The following is a 12,758-nucleotide window of genomic DNA, read 5'->3' on the forward strand; positions in this document are numbered from 1 at the left end:
GACCACCGACTTACTATCAATACAGGGTGTTACAAAAAGGTACGGCCAAACTTTCAGGAAACATTCCTTACACACAAAGAAAGAAAATATGTTATGTGGACATGTGTCCGGAAACGCTTTCTTTTCATGTTAGAGCTCATTTTATTACTTCTCTTCAAATCACATTAATCATGGAATGGAAACACATAGCAACAGAACGTACCAGCGTGACTTCAAACACTCTGTTAGAGGAAATGTTCAAAATGTCCTCCGTTAGCGAGGATACATGCATCCACCCTCCGTCGCATGGAATCCCTGATGCGCTGATGCAGCCCTGGAGAATGGCGTATTGTATCACAGCCGTCCACAATACGGGCACGAAGAGTCTCTACATTTGGTACCGGGGTTGCGTAGACAAGAGCTTTCAAATGCCCCCATAAATGAAAGTCAAGAGGGTTGAGGTCAGGAGAGCGTGGAAGCCATGGAATTGATCCGCCTCTACCAATCCATCGGTCACCGAATCTGTTGCTGAGAAGCGTACGAACATTTCGACTGAAATGTGCAGAAGCTCCATCGTGCATGAACCACATGTTGTGTCGTACTTGCAAAGGCACATGTTCTAGCAGCACAGGTAGAGTATCCCGTATGATATCATGATAACGTGCTCCATTGAGCGTAGGTGGAAGAACAAACTAAAATGAACTCTAACATGGAAATTAAGCGTTTCCGGACACATGTCCACATAACATATTTTCTTTATTTGTATGTGAGGAATGTTTCCTGGAAGTTTGGCCGTACCTTTTTGTAACACCCTGTACAAACCCGTCCAGGCGTCGGCAGCGTCACCTGGAGAGGAATGATTGGTAGTCAGACACACTCATGGTGAATATAGTATCAATGAGCATGCTGTCCCCTGTGTAGAGAGGGGAAGGCGCGAGATCTGAGTTTGACCGAGGGCAGATTGTGACGGCCCTAAGGCTTGGCACTAGCATTTCGGAAACTGTACGACTTGTCGGGTCTTCAATGACTGCTGTGATGAGTGTCTTCAACACGTGGCGAAAACAAGGCGAAACCACGTCCAGATGTCGTGGTGTTGGGTGACCATGCCTCATTTAAAGATGTCGGGCGTCGTAGGCTGGGCAGACTGATAAATCAGGACAGACGGCAAAATGTGGCCAAACTAATACAAGACTTTAATACTGGGTAGAGTAAAAGTATGTATGAAAATACACTGCACCGAACACTACTAACGATGGGCCTTCGCAGCCGATGACCCATGCATCACCACGACATCGGCAACTATGACTGAAATGGGCTCGTGACTATCAGTAATGGACATTGGGCCAGTGGTATAACGTTGCATGGTCTGATGACTCCTCATACCTTCTTCAGCATGCCAATGGGACGGCGCGAATCTGCAGCCTTCCAGGAGAATAGCTACTTGACAGCTGTACTAAAGGACGGGATCCTCTTTCTTTGCAGTGGAGTTCGCGCAAGGCATCACGACGGCCAAGGAGCATCGTACACTGGTTGCAGACCACGTACAGCCTTTCATGGTTATCATCTTTGACGGCAGTGGCATTTTTCAACGAGATAATGCATCATGCCACTAGGCCAGGACTGTGGTGGACTGGTTCGAGGAACACAATGGTGAGTTCCGATTGATGTGCTGGCTCCCCAACTCGCCACATCTGAACACGATCGAACACATCTGGGATGTGATTGAAAGTCGTCCACGAGACTCAGAGGGCCATATATACGGGTTCCCAAGTATATGGCGTGTTTCTTGACTTCCGCAAGGGCCTCGTGGGATTAGCCGAGCGGTCTAGGGCGCTGCAGTCATGGACTGTGCGGCTGGTCCCGGCGGAGGTTCGAGTCCTCCCTCCGGCATGGGTGTGTGTGTTTGTCCTTAGGATAATTTAAGTTAAGGGACTGATGACCTTAGCAGTTAAGTCCCGTAAGATTTCACACACATTTTAACATTTTTTAACTTCCGCAAGGTGTTTGATACAGTTCCCCACAATCGTTTAATGAACAAAGTAAGAGCATATGGACTATCAGACCAATTGTGTGATTGGAATGAAGAGTTCCTAGATAACAGAACGCAGCATGTCACTCTCAATAGAGAGACGTCTTCAGAAGTAAGAGTGATTTCAGGTGTGCCGCAGGGGAGTGTCGTAGGTCCGTTGCTATTCAAAATATATATAAATGACCTTGTGGATAACATCGGAAGTTCACTTAGGTTTTTTACGGATGATGATGTAGTATATCGAGAGGTTGTAACAATGGAAAATTGTACCGAAATGCAGGGTGATCTGCAACGAATTGACGCATGGTGCAGCGAATGGCAATTGAATCTCAATGTAGACGTAATGTGCTGCGAATACACAGAAAGAAAGATCCTTTATCATTTAGCTACAATATAGCAGGTCAGCAACTGGATGCAGTTAATTCCATAAATTATCTATGCCAGACTGAGATTCATTGGAAGAATCCTAAGGAAATGCAGTCCGAAAACAAAGGAAGTAGGTTACAGTACACTTGTTGATCTACTGATTGAATACTGCTCAGTGGTGTGGGATCCGTACCAGACATGGTTGATAGAAATAGAGAAGATCCAACGGAGAGCAGCACGCTTCGTTACAGGATCATTTAGTAATCGCGAAAGCGTTACGGAGATGATAGATAAACGCCAGTGGAAGACTCTGCAAGAGAGACGCTCAGTAGCTCGGTACGGGCTGTTGTTGAAGTTTCGAACACATACCTTCACCGAGGAGTCAAGCAGAATATTGCTCCCTCCTACGTATATCTCACGAAGAGACCACGAGGATAAAATAAGAGAGATTAGAGCCCACACAGAGCCATACCGACAATCTTTCTTTCCACGAACAATACGGGACTGGAATAGAAGGGAGAACCGATAGAGGTACTCAAGGTACCCTCCGCCACACACCGTGAGGTGGCTTGCGGAGTATGGACGTAGATGTAGATGTAGAAAGTGACATCAGAGCTCATCGCCCTCCTCCCTGGAATTGATGGGAATTAAGAGACTTCTGTATGAAGATTTGGTACCAACTCTCTCGAGCGACCTACCTAGGCCTCATTACTTCGATACCACGACGTGTCGCCGCTGTTATCCGTGCCAAAGGTAGACATACCGGCTATTAGGTAGGTGGTCATAGCGTTCTGACTAACCAGTGTTTATGTTTTCGAAGTCAAACAACGTATGTGCATCAAGTGGCTAATACATCCCTTTCTTAATTCGTTAGTTCAAATTTCTCATACTACAACAACCAATTTACGCTTTCCAAGGCATGTCAACTACTGTAAGTTATCTTCTCACAGCTGTCCAAATGGAAATTTTGTTTAACTTGCAATTTTCGCATATAATATGAAACAATGAATCTACAGCCGGCCGTGGTGGCCGTGCGGTTCTAGGCGCTGCAGTCTGGAGCCGAGCGACCGCTACGGTTGCACGTTCGAATCCTGTTTCGGGCATGGATGTGTGTGATGTCCTTAGGTTAGTTAGGTTTAATTAGTTCTAAGTTCTAGGCGACTGATGACCTCAGCAGTTAAGACGCATAGTGCTCAGAGCCATTTGAACCAATGAATCTACATTTCATACAGCAAAGTCACTAAATTTTAGGGAGGCAATAAAAGGAAAATATGTACTGACAGTTCAAGCATATTTCAGAGAACTTTCTGCGGCAAGGGAAGCAGACGTTCGTGCTGTTATTACCTTGTTGCTTTTACAGTGCTGGAAAATGGGGAAGTCAGCTGTATAATATATTACTATGGAGAACAAAAACTATTCTCTTACTAGCTTCCTCGCCGGCCGGAGTGGCCGAGCGGTTAAAGGCGCTACAGTCTGCAACCGCACGCCCACTACGGTCGCAGGTTCGAATCCTGCCTCGGGCATGGATGTGTGTGATGTCCTTAGGTTAGTTAGGTTTAAGTAGTTGTAAGTTCTAGGGGACTTATGACCACAGCAGTTGAGTCCCATAGTGCTCAGAGCCATTTTTACTAGCTTCCTCCACATAGCTGTGTTTATTACTTTTTATTTATTCACTATCAGTTTCAAAGCAACTACGACTTGGGCCTTACGGTTTCCACACCCAGGACGCTGTGTCCGTCAACCGGATATACTTGCGGTGGCATATCTCATCGGCTATTGCGGTAGTCGAAGATGAAGTCGAAGTTGCTTTGAAATTTATATCAAATAAACAAAAATTCGCACACAGCTGGGTGGAAAAAAGTTGGTAGAAGAAATCCTTTGTTCTGCATTAAATAATTTATTTCTTCCCCGCGTTAAAAAGGGTGACATTTTTCCAAGTAGAGTACGCCATAGCAGATCCAAAATGGGACGGAAGTATAAACTTTTGTCGATAGAGTGAAGCCTCTTTCTTCCACCTGAGGCCTTTTCACGAGAAGGTGACCTTGTAGAAGCCACAGAACCCTTTCATCGCGTCGAGGACATCAACAGTTAGCTCGCGCATAGCTCTATAGATAAGATACATGTCGGAGTGACACCTGTTACGTTATCATTATTAAACAGGCTACAGATACAATCGATTTTTTTAGATCTTGAGTGTACCGCGTGAACGATGGCCTGACAAGTCATGACCTTTCACCTTCGGCTGAAACTTGCCACACTGTTTCCGAAACTCACATTTTACGATGCCTGTCCGGAAAATAGAAATTTATCCCACTCAAAACATTTTGCAGCGCTGTATGTTTGTATTAACTTCATGTATGATAAGGAAATATTCGTAGTTATTTTTCCATATACTTACCACAACATCGATACACAATGAGGCTGTGGATGGGAGTTTCTTTAATCATGCATAGTAGAAGTATTACGACTGCTCTCTCAGCCAAACTAAATAAGAGACGAGGACTGACGCTGCAGTATGCAAAGAATAAATCCATGAAGTTATTAAATCTAAACAACATTAACTGAAATCACAGCCTTTAATTAAAAATGTTCCGTGAACTTGCAGCCTCATATTTAACAATCTTGCTGTGATTATAAGCTCCAGTTGTTGTTTCTTATAGTTTGGGAATCGAAAGTCACCTTCTGCAAAAACGCAACGATTTTCTTTTTTTTTATGTGCACATGTATTTTTCAAGCAGCATTAATTTAAAGCTTGGTTTGCAGAATGTGGACTGCTCTTAACCCTTTGTGACTCAACAGCACATCATGTTTATTTCGAATTTTTGCATCCCTTTTCAGTTCGCTCTGCTAATGAAAATTTGTGATACCAGTGGACAGTGAAGTCCCGAAGGATGTGAAGAACAGTGTGGTATTTTATGTATCCTCAGGGACTGTAGTTGTATGTAACGAAATAATAAGCAACCAGCTGTATAAAAGAAATTTATTTGCCGGTTTACAGTGCGTATAATCACATTCCTTGAAACACGCTATGGATCGACAGTATGAGAAAAAATGACATGCTATAGACCTAGATTAAAATATAAAACACTAGGCTACTCTCTGCTACCCTACCTTTAAATTAACGCAGTTTCAGAAACAGAAGCGAGAGTAAGAGAAGATGACTCACTGGTATCAAGACATACGTGGGTAAATGACAAGGAAAAAAGGAAAAATATAGTGTTTTTCAGAGGCGCAGCTTTACAAAACTAAACAAGAAATGTGACAATTTCACTAACGCGACGTCAACCAAATTTCCACAGACAAGCAGTTATAAGGCTATGATGCATAGAACACAGAACATTCCGCTGACAGACCTAGAACAAAAGAAATAATTTGATATTGTTAAAATACTACTACGCGTAATAGGAAACATGTGAAAAATATAATAAAATAAAAAGGGAACTAAACCAAAACACCCAAAACGTTCCGCATACAGACTAATTTTCCAACACAGAAGCTTCCACACGATATCTGGCAAAAATATGACAAAAAGAAGCAAACTTACTCACATAGTAAGATGAAAACTATCATGTTCAGAAACTGAAATACAATATACGCAGAAAATAGTAGTCAGCTTCGTACATTACGATGTGTTTCTTTTTTTAAAAAAAAGAAAAGAAAAAAGTATTCTCAGTGTGCTGTGTACTACGTGGAAAGTAACTCTAGAGGAAATAACATGAACAGGTAGAGGTATATGGCAGGAACTGATATTCAGCTGTAATAAGCTGCACACGAGAAGCGGCGTTAATTTACTGATGCAAAAAAAAGACTTAAAATTCTACATAATATCGAAAAAGATGAAAACTTAATTCACGGAAAAACTTGGAAATTTTTCTGCATTACCAAAAAACCATAAAAATCTCACGAAATGCGAATATCTGTGTTATTCCTCAGACATTCCTTTAAAAACAAAGGTATTACAAAAGTACATATCCTCCCGTGCTACCTTTTTATTCATGTCACAGGCATCAGATACCAAATTAAAATAAGGAAAAAGAACAGATCATGCGAATAGCACTAAAGGAAAAAGCGGTGTAATATTTTGCTAAAACATGAAAATAACTCTGTAGTCTATCAAAGCTCCAAGCACCAGGTAATCATCCCTGAAGAGAAAACTGTTCTTCTTCGAAACGTATTTGGAAAGGTAATTATAACATCTCATAGTAGCGTTTATTTAGAAAATAATACAGAGTGTACAGCCACAAACTTTCAACTTTTCACTTCAGAACTGGGCAACGAATTGCAATTTATTACCACCCTTAGACGTCCCTGTCCTATGCAATAGTGTTTCCAGGTGGTAGTTTTTAAATGTTAGAACTAAGATAAAAACATAAAGAGAGAGCTCAGGGTATAGGATGGCTGTTGCAATTTTTGGTCTTCGCACACAGTTTTGGCACCTATCCCGTGTATAACTTGGAATACAGTCTGCATCTAACCGGCTTGTGAAGGACATCTTCCGCCAGTTTTAAGCTTCATGTACACTTTAATTGCTCACTAAACGCATATTGGCTCAGGGCCTTTTTTCAGTTACAGAGATGACTACTGGTTGTACGCCACTTCTTCTTCCATTATGAACATAACTTTTTCCCACGATTTGGTCGCGTTTCGCCAGTAGAAACTTCACACTACGAATTTAGGCGGCGACCACAAGCGAAGTTTTGCCACCTGTGCTTTGGTGACTTGTGGCACGTCTTAGAGACAATAGCGGTTATGGTAACTTTGAAAAGAGTGGCTTCAATTTTTACTGTTTTCAATTTCCAGATAATTTTAGGTACGTAGATCGCAGTGACTCAGTGATTTGAAACTGCTTGCAAATATCAAAGGTCCTGAGTTATTCTTTCCACTGTGTGTGTGTGAAATCCTATGGGACTTAACTGCTAAGGTCATCAGTCCCTAAGCTTACACACTACTTAACCTAAATTATCCTAAGGACAAACACACACACCCATGCCCGAGGGAGGACTCGAACCTCCGCCGGGACCAGCCGCACAGTCCATGACTGCAGCGCCTTAGACCGCGCGGCTAATCCCGCGCGGCTCTTTCCGTTGTTTCTCTGAAACACATCAGGCGTATGGTGGACGGATCTTACAGTGATGCCGGTTCTGTTTAATTTCATGTAACTCAACTAACGCCTCGTCTTTAACGACGTCATTATTTACGGGAAGTTCCAAACTTTCGCCTTTCCTTCTATGCTTGGATACCTTCGACCAATGAGATATTTTAGACGTGATCTATTCTCAGCAGAAATGTTTATAAGAAATACTCCTAGAAAACAACTACACTGTCGGGATGGAAATACACGGGGTGAATCAAAAGCGCACCTACACACTTTCAGATGTTGTTCAGGGATATGAATGTTATGATTTATTCCGTTTGTTACTCCAGTTACTTTTGTCCCTGAGAAATGACTTTTGTCAACGTGAAAAAGCGTGTAATACTGTACGTAATTGCCAAAACATACAACAAGAACCACAGGATTTGGTTTGTCGTAGGCGACTGCGTACAGTTTACGTGCTTCGTGTCGCTGCGGGAACAGAGCGACTTTGCGTTGTTGTGCTTTCTTCCACAGCATTCAGTGAACTCATACACAACGCGCATTTTGGCGAAATCTCCATCAATAAACCTATCCATAATACTGCTCTGTTACCACTGTTGTCGCACAGCATACGCTGCCGGTAAACAAAACACTACACGGAGCCGAGCAGTACTGAATGCAAACTTGAGGACAACTAGTTGAAGATGGCATTACTGTCCTCGGCAGCAAGTGTCGTGAATGAATGGAAACAAGACATACGGCGCATACCATCGACATTTGCACTGTTGTGCACTACTTCCACTGCAATTCAGATGAAATGCTAAATGGAGCAATAAATCAAACCAAACGGCGGGGAGACCACTTATACCAAAAATACGCAGAAGGTATCCCTGACCAACTTCTGAAAGTTTGTTGGTGGCGTTCTGGTTTACCCTGTGTATCCAGTGAGAATAAAGCAGCCTCGACAAAGTATTTGTTCGGCAGCAGTGGAAACGTTATTGACAGTTTCGTACGATATCTTTCCTTTCATCGTTCAATCAGTCAACGGTTTTCTAACAAAAAATCGGAAATACGTTTCATCGAAATCTTCGTCGCTTGCATTTGTATTCTCCGAGTAACATCTGGTGTCCTTGGTTTTGGTTAACACAAGCGTTTGGATATGAAAGGTGGTAACTGCTTTCATCCAGATCTTAACTGTATCTGTTCAAAGTCTTCAAAATTCAGGAGATATCTCGGTAACGGATTCCCCAAGGCTATTTCGTAGAAGAGTAGATAGCGACTGGAGTGACTGACACTTGACAGCTGGGTGTAATTATTGCCGAGAACATCCATTGAGGCTCAAATGGTTCAAATGACTCTGAACACTATGGGACTTAACATCTGAGGTCATCAGTCCCCTAGAACTTAGAACTACTTAAACCCAACTAACCTAAGGACATCACACACATCCATGCCTGAGACAGGGATCGAACCTGCGACCGTTGCGGTCACGCGGTTCCGGACTGAAGCGCCTAGAACCGCTCGGCCACAGCGGCCGGCATCCTTTGAGGCAAATTACTGTTCTGTGTAGAGAAACTAAACGCACGGGACTTACCGAAGCCTTCCATTGCAATCAGGAAGGTTCGTAGTAATGTTGTTGTTGTTGTTGTTGTCTTCAGTCCTGAGACTGGTTTGATGCAGCTCTCCATGCTACTCTATCCTGTGCAAGCTTCTTCATCTCCCAGTACTTACTGCAACCTACATCCTTCTGAATCTGCTTAGTGTATTCACCTCTTGGTCTCCCTCTACGATTTTTACCCTCCACGCTGCCCTCCAATGCTAAATTTGTGATCCCTTCATGCCTCAGAACATGTCCTACCAACCGGTCCCTTCTTCTTGTCAAGTTGTGCCACAGACTCCCCTTCTCCCCAATTCTATTCAATACCTCCTCATTAGTTATGTGATCTACCCATCTAATCTTTAGCATTCTTCTGTAGCACCACATTTCGAAAGCTTCTGTTCTCTTCTTGTCCAAACTATTTATCGTCCATGTTTCACTTCCATACATGGCCACACTCCATACAAATACTTTCAGAAACTACTTTCTGACACTGAAATCCATACTCGATGTAAACAAATTTCTGTTCTCCAGAAACGCTTTCTTTGCCATTGCCAGTCTACATTTTATATCCTCTCTACTTCGGCCATCGTCAGTTATTTTCCTCCCCAAATAGCAAAACTCTTTTACTACTTTTAGTGTCTCATTTCCTAATCTAATTCCCTCAGCATCATCCAACCTAATTCGACTACATTCCATTATCCTCGTTTTGCTTTTATTGATGTTCATCTTATATCCTCCTTTCAAGACACTGTCCATTCCGTTCAACTGCTCTTCCAAGTCCTTTGCTGTCTCTGACAGAATTACAATGTCATCGGCGAACCTCAACGTTTTTATTTCTTCTTCATGGACTTTAATACCTACTCCGAATTTTTCTTTTGTTTCCTTTACTGCTTGCTCAATATACAGATTGAATAACATCAGGGAGAGGCTACAACCCTGTCTCACTCCCTTCCCAACCACTGCTTCCCTTTCATGCCCCTCAACTCTTATAATTGCCGTTTCTGTACAAATTGTAAATAGCCTTTCGCTCCCTGTGTTTTACCCCTGCCACCTTCAGAATTTGAAAGAGAGTATTCCAGTCAACATTGTCAAAAGCTTTCTCTAAGTCTACAAATGCTAGAAATGTAGGTTTGCCTTTCCTTAATCTATTTTCTAAGTCAAGTCGTAGGGTCAGTATTGCCTCACGTGTTCCAACATTTCTGCAGAATCCAAACTGATCTTCGCCGAGGTCGGCTTCTACCAGTTTTTCCATTCGTCTGTAAAGAATACGCGTTAGTATTTTGCAGCTGTGACTTATTAAACTGATAGTTCGGTAATTTTTACATCTGTCGACACCTGCATTCTTTGGGATTGGTATTATTATATTCTTCTTGAAGTCTGAGGGTATTTCGTCTGTCTCATACATCTTGCTCACCAGATGGTAGAGTTTTGTCAGGACTGGCTCTCCCAAGGCCGTCACTAGTTCCAATGGAATGTTGTCTACCCCCGGGGCCTTGTTTCGACTCAGGTCTTTCAGTGCTCTGTCAAACTCATCACGCAGTATCGTATCTCCCATTTCATCTTCATCTACATCCTCTTCCATTTCCATAATATTGTCCTCAAGTACATATCCCTTGTATAGACCCTCTATATACTCCCACATTTTTGCTTTCCCTTCTTTGCTTAGAACTGGGTTTCCATCTGAGCTGTTGGCATTCATACAAGTGGTTCTCTTTTCTCCAAAGGTCTCTTTATTTTTCCTGTAGGTAGTATCTGTCTTACCCCTAGTGAGATAAGCCTCTACATCCTTACATTTGTCCTCTAGCCATCCCTGTTTAGCCATTTTGCACTTCCTGTCGATTTTTGAGACGTTTGTATTCCTTTTTGCCTGCATCATTTACTGTGTTTTTATATTTTCTCCTTTCATCAATTAAATGCAATATTTCTTCTGTTACCCAAGGATTTCTACTAGCCCTCGTCTTGTTACCTACTTGATCCTCTGCTGCCTTCACTACTTCATCCCTCAGAGCTACCCGTTCTTCTTCTACTGTATTTCTTTCCCTCATTCCTGTCAATTGTTCCCTTATGCTCTCCTTGAAACTCTGTACATCCTCTGGTTTAGTCAGTTTATCCAGGTCCCATCTCCTTAAATTCCAACCTTTTTGCAGTTTCTTCAGTATTAATCTACAGTTCAAAACCAATAGAACGTGGTCAGGGTCCACACTTGCACCTGGAAATGTCTTACAATTGAAAACCTGGTTCCTAAATCTCTGTCTTACCATTATATAATCTATCTGATATCTTCTAGTATCTCCAGGTTTCTTCCATGTATACAACCTTCTTTTATGATTCTTGAACCAAGTGTCAGCTATGATTAAGTTATGCTCTGTGCAAAATTCTAACAGACGGCTTCCTCTGAAACGTCCCCTTTTAACAATTATACATGACTGTGCTTAAACTGACACACAATATTTTGTTAGCGCAACGCAATCTGACTTTCAAAATTCCCTACAAAAGAATGGCCCTGACTAACATTAAACTACACCTTTCACAAATCACTTACCTCACAAAAATCTTCGCTGCTCAAGCTACTGCAATACAGCGAGCGCCACTACTGCCAGCTAAATAAAAGATTCAAACTATGGAAGGCACTAACTACTGATAGGGATAGTTAGCAAATGAAAGATATTAATAGAGAACAAACAATGTATTTACCTTGATATCATCATATATAAATATAGCAGTTCATGACAAGTTTCAAAACTCCGCCATCTCTCTCCCCACATCCACCACTGCTGGCGGCTCACCTCCAACTGCGCAACGCTACGCGCTGTTCACAGCCAGCTGCCTAACACTACAATGGCGAGTATTACAACAATGCAAAGCAGCCACAGACTGCACACAGCACAGCCAGTGATTTTCATATTGAGCGCTACGTAACGTTGCCAATAAGAAAACATAAACAGCCTACTTACATAGAGAAAACAAACAGCCTACTTACATAGCCCCCATGCTCCCCACAAAAATTTTTACAAATTGGATTGGGCAGTGGCCAATACAGATTTGAAAAAAATTTTTCATAATTACAATAACAAAGCAATCAAATGCACACACTTATTGATACAATGTTGGTCAAAAGCTAAAAATTTCTCACAGTCCATAAAGACAGTCCATAAAGACAGTCCAGATTGTTCATCACAGTAAAAATGCAGAGTTTTTCTCAAAGTCTGAGCAGTAAAAGAAAATGCACACAGAAGTAGTGGATTTCCATGCAGTCTTGAAGAAGTAGTGTTGTCCTTCCAACGGAAAGACTGTGCTGACTCTTGACATGCATACAGGTAATGGGCCACAACAGAGCAAACCCACAGCAGAGTCAGTCGAAATTTTGAAGAGTATTGGTAGGTAGGTCATCACAGAGCAGACCTACTGTAGTCCTGGTAGAGATTACGGTATTGGTGGGCCACCAGAGGTGCAGACCCACTGTAGTCCTTGTAGAGACGGCCAGCAGCCATCTGTTGCAAATGTGCAGGTGCACAATCACCATCGAAGAGTCTTGCGGACAATATAGCAAGTCCATAAACCATCACTTGCGTACTCACAAAGTTTCTGGAATTGTCGTTAGAACCAGCAATGCTGTTATCCAGTCCCTTGCTGAATCAGTAACACACGTGCAAACACTATCAGTCCCTCTTCTCACATATTGTCCATATACTATGACCAACGGAAATGTG

Source organism: Schistocerca serialis, chromosome 7 (assembly GCF_023864345.2).
Source record: "Schistocerca serialis cubense isolate TAMUIC-IGC-003099 chromosome 7, iqSchSeri2.2, whole genome shotgun sequence".
Classification (NCBI taxonomy): domain Eukaryota; kingdom Metazoa; phylum Arthropoda; class Insecta; order Orthoptera; family Acrididae; genus Schistocerca; species Schistocerca serialis.